Below are 22,436 nucleotides of genomic sequence, written 5' to 3'. Positions count from 1 at the left end.
CCTTCAGTGGGATAAACATATAAGAAAAGAATAGTTAGGTTTTAGCGTTACTTACAGTGCAGAGGAGGAGTGAGCATGTTCGTCTCAAGGATTAAACCCCCCGTACACAATCCAACACTTCCTGTTTGTGTGTCCTCCAGCCCTCCTACAGATCTATTACAAGGTAATCCACTGGCCTAGCAACATCCCTGAAATCCCCTAGCAACCTAAATCCCAACTCCGTCCACACACGCTGAAGATCCAGCCACGTTGTGGTCAATGCTGCCTTTTAATCCAGATAGTATTTCATTTTACTTACACTCTACTACATTTTAGAGGCTTTTTACTACACTACATTTATCTGACAGATGAAGTTACTAGTTAGTTTACACGTTAAGATTGTATATACAAAACATATGATGAGCTTATAAAATATGATGCATTGTTAAGTGCACAAATTCTGTTTATTTTGGTCCTTTAACATGCAATAACGGATTTTTTTTTGGACATTTGGAGGCAGTAAAAACAAGTTTTGAACCCAACGACGGCATTAGAGCTTAGAACATGTTTACACGCTTTAATGTTCAAAAAACACTTTATTTTCCTCATACTGTCTGTCTGAATATACCTGTATTTACCCTCTCTCTGAAACGCTCCGTTTTAGTGCATTTCAACGGAATTACAATTGAATTGCGTTGCTAGGCAACAGCTTGGGTCCATGTTTACTTCCTGTCAGCTGATGTCATTCACATACACTGCAACAGGAAATAAACTGGGACACATTAAGAATGTTTTCGTGTAAAACTGTGAAATGGTCTAAATATTGTATATTTGTGACATCACAAATGGACAGAAATCCTAACGGCTTGTTTCAAATGCACAATTTCTGAATACGGGCTGTGTGTATTTCTCCGTATATTGAGCATTTTGATAGTTTAACAGTATTTATAAAGCACTTAAACCTGCTTTATAATATAAAAGACATGGAAATCTCACTTTTTACAATATGGGACCTTTAAGTAAAAGCTTTGAATACTCCTTCCACCACTGATCCTCTGATCTGTGTGTCAGTAAAAATAACAGTATTAATGGTAAAGGCTCGCCCACATCGACACCCATCTATCCAAACAGCAGTGACAGACTGTCATCAGTCACATATTAACAAGCAGACGGGGAGGAGTTCAGCAGGGTCACGTGACAACGGCTACTTAATCTCAGACAGATTAAGAAAGACTAAATCTGATGCTGTCAACATGAGAGAGAAAAGAGGAGGAGCTGACATGTCAAATGAAAAGCGCGTGTGTGTGTGTGTGTGTGTGTGTGTGTGTGTGTAGTGTACAGGTCGTCTCCCGTCGTCTGTCCATCTGTGCATGATTAGTTTATGCATGTTTGGTGGAGCTGCTGCAGCAGATGAAGCGTGGAGGTCAGGGAGTACAGTATGACAGCGGTGAAAGTAGCCTGGAGGCTCCTCCTGACAACAACACGCTTCAGGCGTTAATTCCAGCTACGCTATAGGCGCTGGGGACGGCTGCAACGCCGGACTGTTTGTCCACAGTCTCAACAACTATCGGAGAGTCTGTCATGAAAGTTGGTTCATGCATTCATGTTGAATTGTAACACCTTTGATGATCCCTTGACGTTTCATCTCGTAACCAAACACCTGCAAAAATATGTCCAAGAGGAACCTTAATAACATAAAACCATACTGAGACTATCAACAATGTAAAGAACTTAATCTTTTAATATGTTCTAAGGTGTTAAAGAAGATTTAGTTTTAACTAGGGCTGTCAAAGTTAATGGGATAATAACGTGTTAACGCAAATCCATTTTAACGACACTAATTTCTTTAACGCATTAACGCAATCGATCTTTCGGAGGTTGTCGCGGGCTCAGGTGTAATGTTAGAGTGAAGAAAACCTAAAGAATCCATTGGTTCCACCCATGTCATACTAGCTTGTCATGAAGGAGGTTAAATAACGCTCCAAACTTGCACTAAATTTTGGCGAGAAAAAACTGTCATGTTCATTTTCAAAGGGGTCCCTTGACCTCTGACCTCCAGATCAGTGAATGTAAATGGGTTCTATGGGTACCCACGAGTCTCCCCTTTACAGACATGCCCACTTTATGATAATCACATGCAGTTTGGGGCAAGTCATAGTCAAGTCAGCACACTGACACACTGACAGCTGTTGTTGCCTGTTGGGCTGCAGTTTGACATGTTATGATTTCAGCATATTGTTTTATGCTAAATGCAGTACCTGTGAGGGTTTCTGGACAATATCTGTCATTGTTTTGTGTTGTTAATTGATTTCCAATAACAAATATATACATACATTTGCATAAACGTGCATATTTGTCCACTCCCATGTTGATAAGAGTATTAAATACTTGACAAATCTTCCTTTTAAGGTACATTTTGAACAGATAAAAAATGTGCGATTAACTATGAAGAATCATGAGATTAATCGCGTTTGAATATTTTAATCGATTGACAGCCCTAGTTTCAACCAATAACAAGGTATCTCATGATCAATTTAGTTATTAGATGTGGCATTTGTTATGTGATACAGTGCTTTGCTCTTTTTGTCTTGAAGGTTCATGTTTTATTTCATTAAAGTATGTTTATTTCTTTATAAGTCTTTATTTCAGACCCACCTTTGGTTTAAAATACTGCAGGAAACCCTGATTAATAATTATAAATCAGTACTCTATATCTCATTTAAAAGTCACCTCTGTTTGTTAGGCTGAAAAGGTCCATATACTGTAATTACCAAATGTGCAACAGATCAAAATAAGACAAAAAAATCCACTAAAAACTCCGCTAAAAAACTGAACTAAAGAAAAGAAAAATTTGGAAATAGTTTGGAGCCATTTTTCATTGTTGGAGGGGAGGAATAGTAGAGTTTCCATATGTAAAATATCTCAAAAGCATCTTCTAAAATAAGTTAATTACGGTTCAAACTAGAATCTAACATCAATAATCAAGTTGGTGTCATCATCATTTAGTCCTTCAAATCACAGCGAGGCTCATGATGCATAACAAACAATAACTACAGGAAATAAAACTGCAGCGCTCCGTCTCAACCATGAGCGAAGACTTAAATCCAGAGGCCGTAGCGTGCGACCTTATTTACTGAGCTCTGATACAATTACAGCGGTGAAATGGAGTGGAGTTCCTCACTGAATCCTGTGAAGAACAAGTCCTTGACCGACAGAGGAGCTGCTATATATAGAGACACAGTAATCCCCATAAAGCAGAATGTGAGACAAGAGACAGATGAGGAGTGACACACAAACAGACGGACAGATAGAACCCAGAGTTTTTGTCTTTTATTTGCCTCCGTCAGCTAAGTGAGCTGTGAGTCAGCACATCAACAGCAGCCGGCGTTCACCGAGAAAGATGGACATAAACTGAAGAATAATGAAGATGTAGAGCCGATTACTAGAAGAATGTTACGAGAAACATGTTTAGATAATGTAAAATGAAGATCGTTGGGTTTTGGACTGTTGGGCGGACAAAACGTCACCTTGGGCTGAATCAAAAAACAATTGTCAAATTAATAAATACTGACAATAATCATTAGTTGCAACCCTAAACTACATTGCAGGTCTAGATTTTGCCACTTTTTTGACTTTTTTTAGCCGCTTTCAGCTCATTGTTTTGGTCTAACGACACACAGATTTACTGTTTGGAGAGAAAAAGCTGTAAAAAGTCACCGCCTGCTCAGCAGCAAACAGCAGACAGACACAGTTTTACTCCTTTTCCACTAAAATTAGCATGTATATGTATGGCTGGGCGATAATTGAATATGAAAAGTTATTGTCTTTCAATGGAAATGATATATCGAGATATCGTGATACACAATTACGCCGTCTAAATTGTTAATAACAAGCACATAATAACTCAAATTTCTCACAAAATCTGATCAAACTCAGTAAAATTAAACTAGTTTCTTAATCTGATTACTTTGTATTTGTGTGCATGCATAGCTGAAAATATTCTTTCTAAATAATTGCACTTGAAACTGTTATGTTCACTTTGCACTAAAGTCCTTAATTAAATGAGAGAATAGGCTTTACTATGTGGTTTTTCCATACAGACTATTTTTTTATTGAACTACAAGAAGAGATAAAGATTTAGATATTTTTGGTGGTGGAGACCAAAAACAGAGCTAAAAGAGAGAGAATATTGGACTTCAATTCATCAGGTGAACACAAACGCAAAGACTGGATGTGTAAATAAGCAACTATTTGCTAACACATTTGTCATATCAACTTAAAAAGTAATGATATGTCAGTGTTTAATTCAGTTAATGAAGGTTTAAGTGATAAAATGTTACTGAAAAATGTGCGTAATAAGTTCTCAGAGCCCAATCGGACGTCTTTAAATTCCTTATTTTGTTCAACAAACATATCTTTTTGAAGATATTCAATTCACAATGATACACAACAGAGGAAATGATCAACCATCAGCTCTATTAACATTTACTGTACTGCAGTGTAGGCATGGCCGTATTTATTCCTTTCAATATTTTATTACAAAACTAGGATAAGACTTCAGTCTGTTCCGTCTAACACAAAACAAGCTTTTAATGTTATCCACTCTGTCTGTAACATAAGTGTATTTCAGTATATATTAATATTGAATGCCCAGTAGCGACATAAACCACAATAATCTTTACTTCAGTCGTAATAAACTGAGCACTTATAACCCGGAAAGTACAACATTAAAATACTGGCAGACGACCACAAACTTCAATTACGTCTTTCAGAATAACAGGAAGTACTTTATCAACATGTGATGTAATGTTTTGGATCTCCTTCAGTATGTCTTTCTGAATGTGGCTCCATTCCCTCGCATTACTTTGGGAATGACCACCAACCTAAACAAAGCTCCCTTGGGCTTCTTGCCAATTTCCCACAAAGCAACCAAACAACAACATGTGGGAAATTAGCTTTTTAGCCTTCCCCGCGTGCCTCCATCCATTCTAATCCATTTAACTGATGAAGTTTGCACCTCGTATTATGGCATTAGGAATAAAACATGCAGTCAATCATACGGGAAGATTGGCCTCTGTAGAAATCTGCGAGCGCTGCTGGGTGGCTCAAATTGCTGCGATGGCGTGAAAACATCTTCAACAAACAGGAGATTGTCTTCACGCAGCCGCTGGGAAATTTCAAACAATCCTGTAGTCTCCTGGTTAAATTCGAAGGCTTCCTAATTGAGCTCACAGTCGAAAAAATCACAGTCAGCGTCGCCTCCGCAGAGAAAGTAAATGTCTCCTCTGCCTCACTAAGAGGGTGACTGGCTGCCAGCTGCCCTCGATCACAGTCCTGTGTATTGGCAGACTGAGAAAGCCTTCAGCTAAATTGCACCAAATTTGCCACCGAGGCAACCGACTCAGAGGAAAAACAGCTCTGGTCCATTAAACACAGCACCGCCTGCCAGCAGCTTGTTCCTGGAGGTTGACTCTCTGCTCAACCGACCCAATGAAAAACACACCCCAGCTTCCGGCCAGCCATTCACATCCAACCCGGTGTCTTCGCATAGAAGAGACAGTTTCAGCCTGAATGTCAAGAGCTGAGAACACTTATCTCTGGAGCTGGATATTTACACACCTCTCTGCCCTTTGCAGGCTTTTCTGCACTTACCACAGCTCTACAAAGATCTATAGTCTGCAGAGATGCAAAAGATATTAGCCCATTACTTATTAGGGATGGGGGAAAAAACAAGTGCAGTCTGAGTAACGTGATGTCATATCCGTTCCGTATCCGTCAACCAAAACAAACCACAGCGAGACGAAACAACAAAGCAGAACACGTTGGAGGGTCTGCGTGGATACGACCTGCACCCTCACATGTTAAATCCAGCGTGGTAAACACTACACATCCAGCAAAGGATGGAAACACTTTGGGTTTCACACATTGTCAGGAAAAGCAGAGCTAGACATCACGGCAAAAGATGCATGCTAACTCTATCACGGATAGGAAACGTTTTGCGGTAACGTGCGGTTGAGCCGGCCGTCGCTCTCATCTCCGTGGTCAAATGGGCCGACGCTACAACTGTAGAGCACCCAGATACTGACATTTATGTTAAATGCATTCCAACAGCCCCGATGGAGCTGACCATGGATGGATAAAGAGAACGGAGCTGACGGGAGAGCTAGAGACCACCTTGGAGAAGTTAGAGGAAGTAGACGTGGGACTACGTCCGCTTTTCAAAATAAGGTGTCAACAAAGGGAACTGTATAAACAAAATACATATATAGAAGTAATATTGATTGAATTATATTCACCAGAAGTATAAAACATTACATGTCCCTTATAAATTAAAAAGAAAATACCACTAATTTGTGAGAGAAATGTCTTTGATTTTTGATTTTTGGGTTGCTGGAAAAAAATGTAATAAAGACTTCCTGACAATGACTGATATATTTGACTTCAGGACATCTCTGACTACATACATGCTGAAAATCAAACATTTTTACTGCATTAATTTAGATATTTTGCAAAGTAAAAGTCCCTAGAAGTGTATGATTAAACGTTTCCCCCATGGTCAGCAGCTGTCAGTGTGTCAGTGTGCTGACTTGACTATGACTTACCCCAAACTGCATGTGATTATCATAAATATATATAAAATATATATCTTGAGGTCAGAGGTTGAAAATGGCCATGCAAGTTTTTCCTTGCCAAAATGTAGTGTAAGTTTGGAGCGTTATTTAGCCTCCTTCACAACAAGCTAGTATGAGTATATACCAATGGATCCATTAGGTTTCCTAGTTTCGTATGATACCAGTATCTTCACTCTAGCTTTAAAACTGAGCTCGTGACAACCTCTCCTCCCGTAAAAAGTGCAAGTTGCGTTAATGTGTTAAAGAAATAAGTGGTGTTAAAACGACTTTGCATTAAGGCGTTATTATCGCGTTAACTTTGACAGCCCTCGTTAGCATGCATCAAACTCCTGCAGTTTACCATTAATATATATAGCAGACACTAAATATTGCCATATGTCTTTCCTTAGTGCAGAAAGTCATAATATCAGCAACAACAAATATGCTAATAGCTAATTCTGCACTCTGAAAGTGAAAGGGAGGTCTCTTTTTGGGGATATTAAACATTTTTCCACACGTTATTTTTGCTATTCGCGTAGTTTAAAAACTCCTCTTATTGATGTCCTCATAAGGTTTGTTTTCTACCCTGGCGTGCATGAGCATCGCACCATGACATCATGTGGAAACACGTCTATATGTGAGTCTTGTTTATGAAAATCAAAGCTACTTTAAATCCCTTTAGAACAGATTGTCAGAATGCATATCCAATGAATTATCATGATCATGAGGACACAGGGGAAAAAACATATGTACATACAGAACCATATGCATCTGTCACACTGTAATCTGACATGCACTAGCATATCTAAGAGCAAGAAGCCAATGCATCATGTCTTTGTTACACATCACAGTGTGATGCACCAGGATGATTCGATTCTTCAGCGGTTAGAAGAGCTACACCAGTCGTGCTGCGCTAACAAGATCCCCTGACGGGGTTCATCGTCTCTGCTTTTTGATAATAACATAAAACAACACACATGGTTTTAAAACACATCACAGCGTTCTTCACATCTGAAGAAACACGCTGGCTCGGCGAATGAATCAGATGACGTCTGCCACGCACACAAACGGGCCGAGTATAATTCCTCCAGGTTTCATGGAATCCCAAGAGTCATGTACTGTACTGTACGCTCTTGTTACGTACATCAAATCTCATTCAAATTAGCTGGATCACATGCTCTAGTGATCATCAGCTGCTGAGGATAAACTGCACTTTAACTAATATTTACAGTAAAAATTCGTAACAAATCCTCTGATTCAACATCTTTTCTGTGCCTCCTAGACTGATTGATTCCTCCCATCTGCACACACTACCCAGAGATGGAAAACTCCCTGAACGTGCAGCACATAACAACCACCCAGCCTGACCATTAAACATGTGTTTCTTCGCTGCAACAACACATTTCATCACTCCGATCCTTACAAATGAATTAGATGACGTCTGCCACGCACACGGGCGGGCTGAGAATGACAAAGTATAATTCCTCCAGGTTTCATGAAATCCCCAAGAGTCAAGTCCTGTACTGTACGCTCTTGTTGCATACTTCAAATCTCATTCAAATCAGCTGGCTGACATGCTCCAGTGATCATCAGCAGCTTTGGATAAACTGCACTTTAACACCTACAAAATATTGACAGTGATCCTCTGATTCAATGTCTTTTCTATGCCTCCTAGACTGATTAATTCCTCCCGTCAGCGTACACTACCCAGAGATGGAAAACTCCCTGAACGTGCAGCACATCACAACCACCCAGCATGACCATTAAACACATTTCATCACTCCGATGCTTATAAATGAATCACAAACATTAAACATATTTTTTTTCCTTGCAGGAAAATCACAAAGCCCCCTGTAGTCCCCACACCAAACTGCAGCCACCTGCAGATTCTCATCCTGCTCGTCTTTCTCATCTGGACTTGTGTGAGCCACAGTCAGCATCCATGTTGACGAAATATTTACAGTGATCCTCTGATTCGATGTCTTTTCTGTGCCTCCTAGACTGATTGATTCCTCCCCTCAGCATACACTACCCAGAGATGGAAAACTCCCTGAACGTGCAGCACATCACAACCACCCAGCATGACCATTAAACATGTGTTGCTTCTCTGCAAAAACACATTTCATCACTCGGATCTTTACAAAATTAATCACACACATTAAAACATATTTTTTTTCCTTGCAGGAAAGCCCCCTGTAGTCGCCACCTCAAACTGCAGCCACCTGCAGATCCTCAACCTGCTCGTCTTTCTCATCTGGACTTGTGTGAGCCACAGTCAGCATCCATGTTGCCATCATTTACCTGTGTTTTCATAACAGGGGAAACAGCTGCAGTGTTTTAAATGTGCAGGTGAAAGAAGGCAGTTTTACCTCGCAGAAGGAAAGCTACCCAACTGATCCACTGAGCAGAGGCTTTAGGGGCCATTGCAGATCCTGGTCCCACAGAGACCAGCAGCAGCAGCAGCAGCCCAGGCATCCTTCCACCCCATCCCTGCACTCCGCTCCTTCTTCCTCTGCCGTGTGCTGTCAGCCAATCCACCGCCGCCTCGCCTCCCTCCACCTCCTGATCGGAAAGGAGCTTTGCTTTTTTAAATCCTCTCTGTGAAATAAGAGGAGGTATCGATTCTCTCTCTTCCTCTTCTTCTTCTTCTTCTTCCCCCATCCACCTCTGTTCTGTTCTGCTCTGTTTTCCCCCCCTCGCTGTCTCCACCTCCTCCAGCTCTGTTACCATGGAGACGCATGAGGCTGGAGCCCGATTGGTTGCCGTTTTGTTGTGATGCAGCGAGCCGGCGGTGCAGCCCACCAGATTGATTGTCTTTTCAGTGCACATCATCCTCCAACGTTGAGGCCAGAGTCGGCTCTCCATTAATGATTTCCCCTCGTCAAGTTAGTTTTGGACACAAATACAGGAATTAGATTACAATTAGAGAATAAGAGCAACATTAAGTCCTTGTGGTTTATCGTAAATCATTTAATTTTCCACTAATCTTCAACTAATATAAATCTCTTTTTGATAGAATATAACTTAAATATAGACAAAAAGTGTGTTTATTATTGTTTATGAAGAGTTGTTTGGTGATACCCCTTTGTATCTTTCACTTATTTGATTAGTATTTTAATTATTACTGTTGATAAGATATTAATTTTTTATTGTTGTTTATTTACCCTATATTCAATAAAAAACAAAAAAAAAGATTGAGAGCTTTTTCTTTCTTTCTGCTCGTACTTGTCTCATTTTTCATCAAAAATCTAGAGATTAAAAACAGTAATAAAAACCTTTTTTAACTAATTAAAGTCTGCAAGAAATGAGCATAATGGTCTATAAAATATCAGAGAGGTGCTGTTTTCAAATATTTTGTTTTGTCCGACAGTCCAAAACCCAAAGTTATTAATTTTTGCAATGATATTAATGATATAAAACAGTAAATCCGAACATTTGAGAAGCTGGAACCAGAAACATTTATGCTTTAAAAACTGACTATGATTATTGTCAGTGTCTATTAATCTGCTGATTAGTTTCTCGATTGATCTTTTAATCGTTTGGTCTACAAAATACCAGAGAACAGGTCCAAAGTACAGTATTCAAATATCTTCTTTTGTCCAAGCAACAGTCCAAAACCCAGAGATATACATTTATAAATTATATAAAACTGAGAAAAACTGAAAATCATCATATTTGAGAGGCTAGTTCAGAAATGTTGTCATTTTTTTGCTTAAAAAAAAAAGAAAAGATAAATAAAATCAATCGATTAATTGATTAATTATTGCAGTTCTCGTCTCATTTTTCTAGAGCAAACTATGATTATGAATAGTTATAAATATTTTCTTTATAAAAAGGGTAGCTCAAATCAAGCAATCTGATTGTTTCCTAGCCGTGATATAATACCCACATACCACTGCTATGATGTCTTATTCCTTTGCACTTTCACTCCGTATCACTCCACCACTGAGAAAAAAACATTATTATTTATTAATAAAAACTAATTAAACTGGAATATGTCTATCACTTTCATATTGACATACTCGATGACCGTTTTACAAAAGCAATTAACTGATAAAAGTGTCCAACAAATGGGTATAAAATAAGGATATCACTCACATTCAACTCACTCAGTGAAACAACCAATAAAACACCCAGCGAAGCTCTGCTGACACATCCACACAAATCCTTAACGCAATCCTGATTATTTATAAATGTGATACTACTAGGAGACGTTTGAAAGTGAGATGTAGTGAAGAACATGTGACGTTTATCTGTGATCCCAGAGGCAGATCACCTGCTCGGATGATTATGCATCTATTTGCAGGGTGTCGTGACCAGCAACGTCCCAACCTCACCTGCGTCGCCCACAGAATTTGAATGAGCCAGCTGAGTGGTGCCAACACAGGTCTGTTCTTTTGACTAACAAATCAGTGAACGAGCAAAACTGTGCGCCTTTATTCCAGACTGTAGCTGTAGGCTACAATCTGCATTTACATGTGGATACGGAAGCAGCTTTTCTACCCTTAAATAACTTAAATGTCCTGCTTAACAACACAACACATCAACACAACAACACTGGCTGATCACGATATCTGGTCACATTAACGTGGAACTTGGGCGTGGGCTTCAATTTTGCATTCATGTCTGTACGGTAAATATGAAGCTACAGCCTGCAGCAGGCTAACTTTTAACATGCACAGCAGCTGGATAAAAATCTTGGCATTAGTAGTTTTAATAATGTATTATAATCTGCTTAGAGCTAGTGTTAGGAAGTTAAACCATGATCATATTTCTCTCTCTATTGTCTATTCTATATTGATGTGAAAACATCTCCTTCAAACAACTGGATTTATTCAAGTTTCTCACCAAAAACTACATTTGACATGATGATAACGTTAGAATTTACCATAGCCCAATACTCATTTTTACTGTATAGAGCCTGAACCCAACATAATGTAATAGAACTTCCGTACATTAGCTTCTCCGATGTGCCGATTTCAACACAGATTTGTTGTTCACAATGTAGCATCAGGGATCGACGTCAAGGTGGAAATAGCGAGCCTGGCTCTGGCAACAAAATCCACCTACCACTACCTCTAAAGCTCATTAACGTTTCATTTTGTTTCATCCGTACAAATAACAAAAAAAGTGCAAAAACAACAATTTACAGGGGGTTATGTGTTGGACTATTGTGGCTGGCACCAGTATCTTGATATTGAGATATGAGAGTGGTATCCATCTTCTCCATCTTCTAGTGAATAAAAGTATTTCCCAAAATGTCAAACCATAAAGGATTCTGTTCAAAACAGCGGTGAGTGAAAAACCAGAAGCTTAGCTCTGAAACTGTGAATACATCAGAGGAACAATCTGCAGCTAGTTCTTCGAACGAGACCTGATGTGCACCGCTGCGAGCGTAGGATAAACCCTGTGACTCACATGTCTACGCTTTATAAACGTCTCTTTAATTACATCCAGGCGACGCGTCTCAGTGGGTTTGAGGTTATAAATATCCCACCTGCAGCCAGACGCGTTCTATAGGGGATCATGTCGCTGCTGCTGCTGCTGCTGCTGTATCTTTAAGGACACTTCAAACACATTATATCCAACACAGGAGTTGGCGTGAGGCCTTCCAGCTCTGAGGATGAACCTGAAGATATTTACTACAGCGGATCACAAAGGGTGAACTTGCAGCAAGATTAAATTTACTGTCATACCGACGAACAGGAAGCGAGGCTGAGAATGAGAATGAGCTTTGTGCAGCAGCAGCATCCTCCTCCTCCTCGCTCTCAGCTTCTCAGCCTCTGGTTTTTATCTGTGAGCTGCAGGGATGTACATCCTCAGAATGAAATGACTTGTTGATGGGTACTCCGCCCAACACACACACACACACACACTTTATCTGAGCATCAGCAGAACACACGCTAACAGAATCAACCCCACCGTCCCGCTACACACCGTGAACATCTGCTGCTATTACAGCTGTTAATTTGTGATCTTGTCAAACACATCTTTCCTCACCAGCCACGCCTGTTACTCATCATGCGCGTATCAAACAGAGGTCTGGGTTACAGGTGACTGCGCGTCGACTGCTGTGATGTCACTGATGGTATTTTTGTCATGATGTCGTGCTGGCTGCTGCAGCATGCGTTTCATTGAATTCCCCGTGAATTTCTATCTTTATTTTTCACTTCAGCTGAGTTTTAATTTTATTATCACACTGAGGCGGGTAGTGAGGTTACATAGTTCAAAAATAATCTCAGCTGCAGTGGTGCATTTAAGTACCGTACTTAACTACAATTTTGAGGTATTAAAGCCCTGTCTACACATACACAGATACTTTTAAAAACAGATATTTTCCTCTACGTTTTGGCCTCTCGTCCGCACGCAAACTGAGTTTCGTGCCCATTGTTGTTTTGTGTAATGAGCATGTGCAAGAAACAACAACACAGATTGGGTACTACTGGCTTTTTTACATGTTAAACATGTTGAGGCCGAATGTGATTCAACGTGCTTTTGGGCGATTAAAGGCGAGGTTTGGAGTAGGGATGTCACGAGAACCGATACTTCGGTACCAAGTCGATGCCAACATTTTTAAAAAAAGTGACGGTACTCTTTTTCTACAGTACCGAAGTTACCGTACGATGCCTGTAATGGTCGTTGGTAGTGATGTGACAGTGAGGAAAATGTTCCCACCGGTTAATAAACTTGTGACAACACCGGTGTTATCGATTACACCGGACATTTTACAAGAAAGATTACGGTCAACATGTGCAGAGCGCTGACTCCGATCTTTACTGTCCGGTAGAGCTTTTGCAGCGGGGCTCCGCTGCGGGGGTCTAGCTGGCGCCGCTGCTCCGTGCACACCGGCTGTGACGGCTCCATCCACCTCGCGGGGATTACCTCATTAACGTTATGGTTCCCTTATAGCATTGGGATTAAACGGGAAATATTGCCAAATAGGTACCTCCTGCTCCTGTTACTACTCTGAGCGGACGGACCAGATGCATTCAAGGTCAGTATGTAGTGTCCGTCGTCTGACTATCGATTGATAACATGCCGCTGATACGCCAAAATGAACAAAATGGGTCGATTATTTTTATTTATTACTTAAAGGCTACATGCCTGTGCCTCTGAGCATGTGTTGAATTACATGGGATTTATTGTTGTTGTTGTTTTTTTTTACCGTGCTATCGAATTGAGTATTGAGAATCGTGGAAATTCACTTGTATTGGTATCGACTACTAGATTTCTAGTATCGTGACATCCCTAGTTCGGAGTACTCAGAAGCGCTATGGACATAAATATTACGGCGAGCGTTTGGAGTCGTTTTTGAGTTTGAGTGTGGATGGAGATATTTTATAAAATGAAGGTCATGTGGACGGATATCTGTTTTTAAAAATATCTGTATACGTGTAGACAAGGCCTAAGTAACTTTAGATACATCTTATGCTACTTTATCCTTCTACTCAGTGGTGGAAGTAGTACTCAGATCCTTTACTTCAGTAAAAGTATAAATACCACACACTAAAAATACTCCATTACAAGTTAAAAGCCTGAATTCAAAATGTTACTTGAGTACAAGTACAGAAGTATTATCAGCAAAATGTACTTAAAGTATCAAAGTAAAAGTACTCAGTATGCAGAACCAACACATTCAAATCTAAAAGTAGGATTTTGAATGAAGGACTTTTACTTGTTATGGAGTATTTCTACATTGTTGCATTGCTTTTATTTAAGTAAAGGATCTGAATACTTCCTCCACTCCCTGCTCAGCTGACAGAAAATGTTTAGTTTCTGAAAACTACAGATATGAGATGTTGTCACTGACCTGCCGTCCATCTCCAGCGACGGTTTCCTTCTTCCTGTGAACGAGAAACAGCCCAGATGAGACTCAACGATGTGCTGCTAATGTTAATTTAACGAGCTTAACAACTAACACACAGCTCTGTGAAAGAGTGTGCTGTCAAAGATTTCACACTCATATTCCAAAAATACCAGAAGTCATGTTTTGAAACTATTTCCTTCCTCTTTCATCCAGTATGAGAAATGCAACAGGACAGGAATAAAATAGAGTACAACCTATTAGGAAAACTACACCTTGTTAAATTTAAAACCTGTGTGGAATTAGCTGTAAGTCTCTTTTCCTAAATGGATGCCAGACATGTTCACCCACAGCTAATGGGATCATCTGACACTGTCAAACATCACAACATGAAATAAAAAGAGGCGTGGGCAGCAAATGAGAGTGAACGCGGCCCTGACGTGATGGCTGGGTGATGAGAGAGGACAAGCTATTTTTAGCTCAGGGCGGCGGCGGTGGAGGGTGGAGGGTGCAGGGAGCAGCGTGATGGTGGTGGGGCTTCTAGCAGGGGTTAGTTGTGATGCTTCTCAAATTGCTCTGCTTTCCTGCGTTCTGGTAAATGGCGGCGATGCATCACTGTCTGACGAGGGAAGGGGGAGCTCGGCTAATCACCCCTCACACCGCTCAGCTGGTTGCTTGGTGCATCTATAATGGTGTTTACTTAAAAACAAACATTTGAGGAATGAGGAAACAAAAATTCACTGATTTATTTTGCTAGTTTTTTGCTGCTTGGTTTAGATATTCAAAAACTTTTCTTTTCAAGCTTCGATTTAAAGTGTGAAGGATTTAACACGTAAAACTGAATGAAATGCAGCATTTTGAACACAAAAAAAAACAAAAAGGCTTCTTTAGGTTTAGGCAACAAAACTACAACTTCTTTAGGTTTAGGCAAAAAAACAGTTAGGTTTAGGTAACAAAACTACAACTTCTTTAGGTTTAGGCAATAAAACTACGATTTCTTTAGGTTCAGGCAAAAAAACAGTTAGGTTTAGGCAATAAAACTACAACTTCTTTAGGTTTAGGTAAAAAAAAAAAACAGTTAGGTTTAGGCAACAAAACTACAACTTCTTTAGGTTTAGGCAATAAAACTACAACTTCTTTAGGTTCAAGCAACAAAACAACAACTTCTTTAGGTTTAGGCAATAAAACTACGATTTCTTTAGGTTCAGGCAAAAAAACAGTTAGGTTTAGGCAACAAAACTACAACTTCTTTAGGTTTAGGCAATAAAACTACAACTTTTTTAGGTTCAAGCAACAAAACAACAACTTCTTTAGGTTTAGGCAATAAAACTACAACTTCTTTAGGTTTAGGCAATAAAACTACAACTTCTTTAGGTTTAGGTAAAAAAACCCAGTTAGGTTTAGGCAACAAAACTACAACTTCTTTAGGTTTAGGCAATAAAACTACAACTTCTTTAGGTTCAAGCAACAAAACAACAACTTCTTTAGGTTTAGGCAATAAAACTACGATTTCTTTAGGTTCAGGCAAAAAAAACAGTTAGGTTTAGGCAACAAAACTACAACTTCTTTAGGTTTAGGCAATAAAACTACAACTTCTTTAGGTTCAAGCAACAAAACAACAACTTCTTTAGGTTTAGGCAATAAAACTACAACTTATTTAGATTTAAGCAACAAAACTACAACTTCTTTAGGTTTAAGCAACAAACCAAGGATTTGGTGGCATCTAGCGGTGTGGTTGCAGATTGCAACCAACTGAATATCCCTCCCATAGAATTAGAATAGGAGTAGAACGGACATTACCATTCAAATCAATGTAGCAGGATGGCCAGAGCGGCAGCCATTTTTATGTGTACCATTGTGCCATAACGGCCGTTGTTGCAGGCTGACTTCCGTATAAACTAAACCGACTTGCGCCTTGAGCGATGATAATAGCCACAAAAAGCTATCTGTCTAGGCTGTAGCTTCATATTTAACAGATATGCTGTACGAGAGTGCTATTGATCTTCTCATCTAACTCAACAAGAAAGCAAATTAGCATATTTCCCAAAAATGTTGAACTATTCCTTCAAATAACTTCTATGAGGTGTTCCAACTAGAGAGGAAAGCAGCAGGCTGTCGAGATCAGAGAAGCAGCCTCGGCACCTACCGACCGACTGCCGCCTCTTTCAACAACTCACAATTAAGGAGACGCTGATGGAGGCTTGTGGTTTTACATTTAAGACACCTGAGCACTATGAACGAGGGTCTGCAGGTGGAGATGGACAGAAGAGAGGGGGCGTCCCTGTTAATGAGATATAGATAGCAGTAGGACAGCAGAGGAAGTCACTGTTGTTGAACTGAAACGATTTGAAGGCTGTGAGATAAACGGAGGGGAACTTCCACTCTTCGAGCCAATACCATTACTGTTTGGCCCGGCTCCAGGCCTCTGAGGCCGGCTAATATACAGCCGGTGTAGCCCGGGATGACACGGGGAGCGCCGTCAGGAGCCAGAGCTGCGGTAACACCCAGGACTTTCATTTGTCACAGAGATCCATTAAGACTACAGATACATCCCTTGATTATTCACATTCATAATGTCTGACAGTAAAAGAGTGAGTTTCTGTTGAGGGAAGACGTATCACTCCCTCACACAATCATTACTCAGAACGGTTTCTAGGTGCACCCGATTCTGCTGTTGTCAGGCCATTAGATAGGCGTTATCAGTCGCTGTAAGCACCATAGATGTGGGTCATTAGGGGCCTACTACGCCTACTGCTTTGTAAAAGTGAAAGTGAAACTTAAAAGCAGCACGTTCTAACACGTAAAACTGAATGAAACGTCACGTTTTGAACACAATCAGAAAGGCTTCTTTAGGTTTAAGCAACAAAACTACAACTTCTTTAGGTTTAGGCAACAAAACTACAACTTCTTTAGGTTTAGGCAATAAAACTACAACTTATTAAGGTTTAGGCAAAAAAACAGTTAGGTTCAGGCAATAACACTACAACTTCTTTAGGTTTAGGCCACAAAATTACAACTTCTTTAGGTATAGGCCATAAAACTACAACTTCATTAGGTTTAGGCAAAAAAACAGTTAGGTTTAGACAATAAAACTACAACTTCTTTAGGTTTAGGCCACAAAACTACAACTTCTTTAGGTGTAGGCAAAAAACTACAACTTCTTTAGGTTTAGGCAATAAAACTACAACTTATTTAGGTTTAGGCAAAAAAACAGTGAGGTTTAGGCAATAACACTACAACTTCTTTAGGTTTAGGCCACAAAATTACAACTTCTTTAGGTATAGGCCATAAAACTACAACTTCATTAGGTTTAGGCAAAAAAACAGTTAGGTTTAGACAATAAAATTACAACTTCTTTAGATTTAGGCCACAAAACTACAACTTCTTTAGGTGTAGGCAAAAAACTACAACTTCTTTAGGTTTAGGCAATAAAACTACAACTTCTTTAGGTTTAGGCCACAAAACTACAACTTCATTAGATATAGGCCATAAAACTACAACTTCTTTAGGTTTAGGCAATAAAAACTACAACTTCTTTAGGGTTAGGCAATAAAACTACAACCTCTTTAGGTTAGGCAAAAAAACAGTTAGGTTTAGGCAATAAAAAACAGTTGACTTCACTTCTCAGACCAGGAGGTTGCTTACTGGTTTAGTGCTATTCAGCAAATGTTAGCATGCTAACACGCTAAACTAAGATGGTGAACATTATAGCTGCTAAACATCAACATGTTAGCGTTTAGCTCAAAGCTCCACTGTTGCCTCACAGAGCCGCCAGCGTGTCGCTCAATCAGTCAGATGCACAGAGATTACTTTTAACTAACAGAGTGGCGCTCTAAGTATCAGGTAAGCGATCGCTCTGCCTCATCCATACCACTGAACATGTGTGTGCGTCTGAATATTTGATGAGGACACAACGCCTCGCTGGACCTGAACAAAGCCCGGGGATTGTTAATTAGAGTAAGTGCTCAAACACACCGCACGAGCACCGCAAGCGTGGCCAAACGTGACAGCTTTGGATTCTCAGAACAATCCCAACCTTGGTCTCACGTGAACCCCCCGGAGCAACTGGGGGTGTCATGTAGGTATGGATCTATATTTAAAGCGTTCTTGCAAGGGCGACGTCTGACGGCCCGCTGTAAACCCTGACAATGTGAGTCTATGTACAGCTTGTTCTGTATGCATCATGGTGGAAGAAGTATTCAAAGCTTCTACTTCAGTAAAAAAACAGTAATACCACAATATAGAAATACAAATAAAGGTCCGACATTCAAAATCTTACATAGGTAATACAGACGTTTTATCAGCTTCTTTGATGGTATTTTATTACAGGTACACTGTAAAAAAAAAAAAAGTGTAAAATAACGGAAATTTTCCGGCAGCAGGGGCGCCAGAAAATGTCTGTTAAAAAACGGAAAAATACTGTCCGTTAATTAACATAAATAAACTGTAAAAAAACAAAACCGTAATTATCTTTATATAATTAGCCTTTATTACTGTAATATTACAAGAAATATTTTACTTTTAACATATATTTATTGTTAGAATAGTCATACACCGTAAATCTAAGACCACATTTACATTAACTCAGAAGTTTTGCAAAAAAAATCTGTATTTTTACAAGAAATATTTTTAGAATTCCGTGAAATCCTTTTCTTCTAACATAAATTAATTGTTAAAATAATCATAAACCTCTAAAAAACAGAATAATTATCTTTAAAAATGATCAAGAGAAGCTTAAATAGAGATAATTACGATTGTGATTACAAAAAATACTGTAAATCTAAGACTGTTTACATATAAATCACAAACGAAACATGTCATTTTTACATTTTTTACTTAAAACAAGTAAAAAAAAAAATCTCAATGCACAATAAAAATATGTTTATTAATTAATTCTATAAATAAGCGTCTGTAGCTTCAAACCATGAATAATAAAGCAGATTGCTGCATTAGAATTATGAAAAATTATACCTGATTTTAATTGAGATCAAAGGTGCAAAATATTGACAAAGGATGAAATAAACAGTATAAGGAATAGAAATAATATGTGCAATAAAGATTTGCGTTAATGTAACAATTTAAAATTAGCCACAGAGACTTTACGTTGTAGTGTTTATTATTTATTTAATGTATTATATTATTTTTTATACACTTTATATTTACTTATTTTACTAAATGTACCTTACTTATTACTTCTTATACACTTTATATTTATCACTCTGTTGTGTGATGAGAAGAAAATAATAAACAAGTACTGCAAGTCAAGAATCTTAAGTAAAAAATAGACATTTACAGCAAAGAAAATATGTAAAATATATTTGTTTAACAATGAAAAGAGCTGCACGGCATTTAAAACAATAGATAAAATGTGCAAAATATAGAGTAAGGAGTGTGCAAATGTTCACAGTATAATGAAGAAAAATGTGCAATAATGTAACGCATCAATTTAATCATAGATTTTACCTTGTGGTGTAAATTATTTTTTTTATTTATTATATTATTTTTACTTGTTATACACTTTATATTTTTACTCCTGTTTCTATTCGTATGTTGTCTTAGTTTACTTATTTTTCTCAATTTATTTGACTCTTATTGCTTTTCTATTTTGCACTAGTGCTAATATTATTTCTTATACACTTTATATTTATTATTCTGTGTATTTTATTCTTATGTTTTTGTAATTTACTTTTCTATCTTAGTTTACTTATTTTTCTCAATTTATGTTACTCCTATTGCTATTCTATTTTGCACTGGTGTTAATATTACTTCTTATATATTTATTTCTCTGTGGTGTTTTTTATTCATATGTTGTTGTAATTTTGAGCAATCTGGCAAAAGAATTTTCTTTGGGATTAATAAAGTTCTATCTTATCTTATCTATTATTTTATGTCATTTATCTGGTGCCTCAGAGTGCCACACAAATACAGTTCTTCTTATTATTACTGGTACTGTATGGTTGCTCTCCATCATTAGTATGCATGCTACAGTGTTCCATATGAGAGACGCAGTGCATATGTGCCTGCATGTGAAGCCGAGCGAGGAGGAGAAAGCGACAGACAGACAGACGTGGAGCTCGTTGGTCTATTTGTGGCGCAGCGTTTCTCCCTGACAGGCCGAGGCGTTGGGCGGGGATGGGGATGGGAGCGGCGGTGGCAGACAGACAGTCAGGACTAAATACTAAATAAGTGTTGTTCATTCAACACCGCAGAGCGTCTCCAGCCTCCCACCACACGGTCCTGACTGTGAAGCCATGATCAGTGGGCTGGAATCCCTCTGTTTACTCTGCTAAAAATAGATTCCACACACTGCGATGACGTGGCATCTCGTGACAAGACCCCCTCTCCTCCTCTCCTCCTCTCCTCCCCTCCACCACCACCCATCCTCCTCCCTCTCTCATCCAGACTGTACTGGCAGTTATTGGTATGCAACGCTCAGCCCGGCTGCCTCTCCTCAAAACCCAGCCTGACGTATCTGTGGAGAATAAATCTGGCATGTCCCACTGTGAGATGGGGGAAAGATGAATTTCAAGGGTTGAGATAAAGGAAGGATGGATGGATGGAGGGAGAGGGGGGAGGGTACAGAGAGGAGGCGAGGGAGAAGGAGCAAGTGAAGGTGGGGGCGGCAATCAATACCATGACTCATTCTTTCTGCGGTGGCCACTTCCTAACAGCATTCATTAAAGCAAACCTAATCATTTTGGCCCGATAATCAGATCCTGTGAGGCTCCATCTTCTGTCCCTCCAAACCACACACACTGAAATCATGCACACTGGTCCTGAAATGGGAGGAAACAGGACCAGGACATTATGCAGTGGATCTGATGGTTGTGGTGATAGTAAAGATGCCGTGATACTACGTCAATTAGAAGGTGAAATCTTTGAATAACTAACCACAAAGTCTGTGAAATATCTCAACAACTGTTGGATGGATTGTCGTGACATTTGGTGCTGTCATTCATGATCCCCAGAGGATGAATCCTAATGACTTTGGAGATCCTCTGATTTTTCCTCTAGCGCCACCATGAGGTTAACAACAAGAATCAAACGGCCACAGCACTCTGAGCTTGGGAGCAGCCGCCACAGCTTTTCATAGACATTGCATGGCAGTTCGCCACTGGCCGCACTTCGCCACTGCTCTGGTGGGAATTCGGAACAAGCCGTCCTCACCGAAAAAACAACCATATAGGCCATTTGTCCAATTTTTACGACCCATATATTTGTTTGTTTGCGGTGACCTCTAGTTGCTGTACTTATTCTGATGGGAGCAAAGGAGGAAGTCAGGTGACGTAGTATGAAGAGTGACCAAGTCTGCGTAGGTCGGAGGTCGGAGGTCGGAGGTCGGAGTTCATGGATGAGTCAAACTTTCATTCATGTCCCGAGTGAAACCAAAATTCAACACGTTGAGTTATTTAAGTTACTGAATTAATCTAAAATATATATTTCTTATACTTACAGTTAATTTGAAGCGTTATTGATGTCACAGAGCTGTCCGTCAAAGTCTGTTATGAACGTTGTCGTTACTGTCGCATTGCATTGTGGGATATTTATGCCGCCATACTGTGTCCAGCGATGCATACTGTAATATTTCACCGGGAAATAGTATGCAATTCATTTACTATTGGTTTCATACTAAGGTTTCGGACAAAAATAAAAAATCCCACATACTGCTTTAGCGTACTAAATATCATGTTAATATTGAATTTTGGACGCAACCATTCAGTATGCCAAAAATACCACGGTGTCCTACATCGGGTCACATTTTGCAGTATGCAAGCCAGCATGCTTTTCTGGCTATTCTTACCCAGACTCCTCTGCGCAGCGGATATATGAGCAAGCAAGTCAAAGCTCAAGGGACAATGCTATGACAAAGTAGTATGTCCCAACTGTATGCATACTGCATTGAGTTATTTTTGCTGTACTGCACAGAAACCCAGGTGCCAGCATGATTATTTAAAGCTCTGTGGCGACAGGCTGAGAAACTCTTTCCAGGTTTTAAGTGTTCTTCCTAGAAAGTTTTGGCTCCACTGCAGCATCCGTCTAAA

General features: G+C 39.4%; 1 protein-coding gene across 6 annotated transcripts in view; it reads right to left on the bottom strand.

Moving 5' to 3' along the window:
• LOC119478479 (membrane-associated phosphatidylinositol transfer protein 2-like) overlaps window positions 1–22,436 on the bottom strand; it is a 55,552-nt gene that overhangs the window by 30,642 nt on the left and 2,474 nt on the right. For 4 of the 6 annotated variants that reach the window (XM_037753251.1, XM_037753256.1, XM_037753254.1 and 1 more), the window contains exon 2: window positions 14,401–14,434. The gene's annotated coding sequence lies outside the window, so the exon portion shown is untranslated. Of the gene's footprint in view, window positions 1–55; window positions 384–8,959; window positions 10,198–14,400; window positions 14,435–22,436 lie in introns of those variants that run through there. The other 2 variants (XM_037753252.1, XM_037753253.1) reach the window with 2 other exon arrangements.

The sequence above is a fragment of the Sebastes umbrosus genome, chromosome 19 (assembly GCF_015220745.1).
Source record: "Sebastes umbrosus isolate fSebUmb1 chromosome 19, fSebUmb1.pri, whole genome shotgun sequence".
Taxonomy (NCBI): Eukaryota; Metazoa; Chordata; class Actinopteri; order Perciformes; family Sebastidae; genus Sebastes; species Sebastes umbrosus.
This window is presented reverse-complemented; position numbering and strand designations above follow the sequence as displayed.